We start from the raw sequence: 3026 nt of genomic DNA, 5'->3' as shown, positions 1-3026 counted from the left end.
TCGCAGAGGGTGTACTCCCCGCCTTGTGATATTGTTCCTAATATTTAGGGGATAGTGGGTGATATTACTCCCAATATCACAGGGGGTGTGCACCCCCCGTGGTATTCTTCCTAATATCTGGGTTGGGGGGAGAGGTTGATATTACTGTCAATGTCACAGGGGGTGTACATCCTCCCGTGGTATTGTTCCTAATATCTGGGGGGGGGGAGAGGATATTACTGTCACTATCACAGTGGGTGTAGACCCCTTCAGTGATATTGTTACTAATATCTGGGGGGGATAGGATGATATTACTGTCAATATCGCAGGGGGTGTACACCCCCCGTGGTATTGTTCCTAATATCCGGGGGGGAAGAGGAAATTACTGTCAATATCACAGTGGGTGTACACCTCTTCTGTGATATTGTTCCTAATATCCGGGGGGGAGAGGATATTACTGTCAATATCGCAGGGAGTGTACAACCCTTCTGTGATATTGCTCCTAATATCCGGGGGTGGGAAAGGATATTACTGTCAATATCGCAGGGGGTGTACACCCCTTCTGTGATATTGTTCCTAATATCCAGGTGAGGAGAGGATCATATCACTTTCAATATCGCCAAGTGTGTACATCCCCATTGTGATATTGTTCCTATATTTAGGGGATAGTGGATTACATTACTGTCAATATCGCAGGGGGTATGCACCCCCCCATGGTATTGTTCTAATGTCCAGCAAGGGAGAAAACACTACTACTTCCAATATGGCAGGGGGTGTACACGTCCTATGCGATACTGTTCCTATATCCATGGGGGAAAAGAATATTGGGAACAATATTACAAACAATATCACAGGGGGGTGTACATGTCCTGAGATATGAGGAGTAATATAACCCTCTCCCCCTCTAGATATTACAAACTGTATCACAGAGGGTTGTAAACCCCCTGCGATGTGGAAAGTAATATCATCCTCTCCCCCACTGGATATTACAAATAATATCACAGACGGTGTACATGTGAGGTGTTTATGATATTGGGAGTAATATCATATCCCCCAGTGGATATTATGAACAATATCACAGAGGGGTGTATACACACTCTGCCTTATAGGGAGTAATATACTCCTCTCCCACCCTGGATATTACAAACAATATCACAGAGGGTGTACACACAGGGTGTTTATGGTATTGGAAGTAGTATTATCTCCCCCATGGATATTACTAATAATATCACAGGGGTGTGTACATCCCCTGTGATACAGGGAGTAATATCATCCTTTCCCAGCCTGGATATTACAAACAATATGGCAGGGGGCAGTACACCCTGGCGATATGGGTAGTAACATCATCTCCTCCCCGCGTGGATATTATGAACAATATTCTAGGGGGTTGTACACCCCCTGCAATATGGGGAGTAGCGTCATCCTCTCCCCCACTAGATATTATAAACAATATCACAAGGGGGCGTACACTTCCTGCGATAAAAGGAGAAATATAATTCTTTCCCCCCAGAGATATTATGAACAATATTGCAGGGAATTGTTCTCCCATGCTATATGGGGAGTAACATCTTCATCTTCCCCCTGGATATTACGAAAAATAATGCAGGGGAATGTAAATCCCCTGCGATATGGGGAGTAAAATCATTCTCTCTGGCCAGGAGCGGTGGCTCACACCTGTAATCCCAGCACTTTGGGAAGCCGAGGCGGGTGGATCACGGGGTCAGGAGATCGAGACCATCCTGGCTAACATGGTGAAACCCCGTCTCTACTAAAAATACAAAAAATTAGCCGGGCGCGGTGGCGGGCGCCTGTAGTCCCAGCTACTAGGGAGGCTGAGGCAGGAGAATGGTGTGAACCTGGGAGGCGGTGCTTGCAGTGTGCCAAGATCAGGCCACTGCACTCCAACCCGGGCGACAGAGCAAGGCTCTGTCTCAAAAAAAAAAAAAATCAAATCATTCTCTCCCTCCCTGGATATTATGGACAATATCACAGGGGGGTGTACAATGAGTTTCTAGAATATATTTGAGGAGGGTGACGGGCGGTGTGTGCATGCTTCATGGCCTTATTCAATTAAGCACTCTGCTCTCAATTTATTGCTAAATCCTCCTTGAGCCCTTAGATTTCATAACGGTTGTCGCGACATTTTTCTGGATGTAGAAAACGTTCCCATTTCTTGCCACCTCATGGGCTACACCTTGACCTAAAGTTTTTATGTAGATACTTGTGCTTACTCTGCGGCCTTTCCAGGGTTTGCTGAAGATGGAGGTATTTAGGCTGGGCAAGAGGTGGTGAGGTAAATTGGGGTTTATCGATTATAGAACAGGCTCCTTTAGAGGGATATAAAGCACCGCCAAGTCCTTTGAGTTTTAAGCTGTTGCTTGTAGTGTTCTGGCGAACAGTTTTGTTGATCTAACTATTCGAGTTTAGAGTTAAGCATAGCGGGGTATCTACTCCCAGTTTGGATCTTAGCTATTTTGTCTTCAGAATATTAAAGGCACCTTCGTAGTTATTTCAGCTGGGGTTTTTTTTACAACTTTTTTACATCTTATTTAGAAACTTTCAGGTTTCTAAATATATGAATGAACCATAATATAAGCCTCAGCCAATACAATGCCGGTTAGGCCTCCTACAGTAAAAAGGAAAATAAATCCCCGGGCTCACAGCATTGCGGGGTATCATTTGATATTACCGCCGTGAAGTGTAGCTAGCTAGTCAGCTAAAAACTTTGATGCTAGTAGGAATAGCAATAATTATAATAGCAGAGGTGAAGCAGGCTCATGCATCCACATCTATCCCTACTGTAAATATACGGTGGGCCCATGCAATAAACCGTAAGGACCCAACTGATACTATAGCTCACACTAGGCACATAAACCTGAATGGTTCTTTTTTTTTCCAGAATAGTATGTTACCACGTGGGAAATTATCCCAAAGCACAGTGGGATGAGGATGTAGACTTCAGGGTGACCAAAGAATATGAATAAATGCTGAAATAAGATAGGATCATCTCCGCCAGCCAGGTAGAAAAAAGTAGTATTAAGATTGCA

This window comes from Pan paniscus, chromosome 15 (genome assembly GCF_029289425.2).
Source record: "Pan paniscus chromosome 15, NHGRI_mPanPan1-v2.0_pri, whole genome shotgun sequence".
Lineage (NCBI taxonomy): Eukaryota > Metazoa > Chordata > Mammalia > Primates > Hominidae > Pan > Pan paniscus.
Note: the sequence above shows the minus strand (reverse complement) of the source record.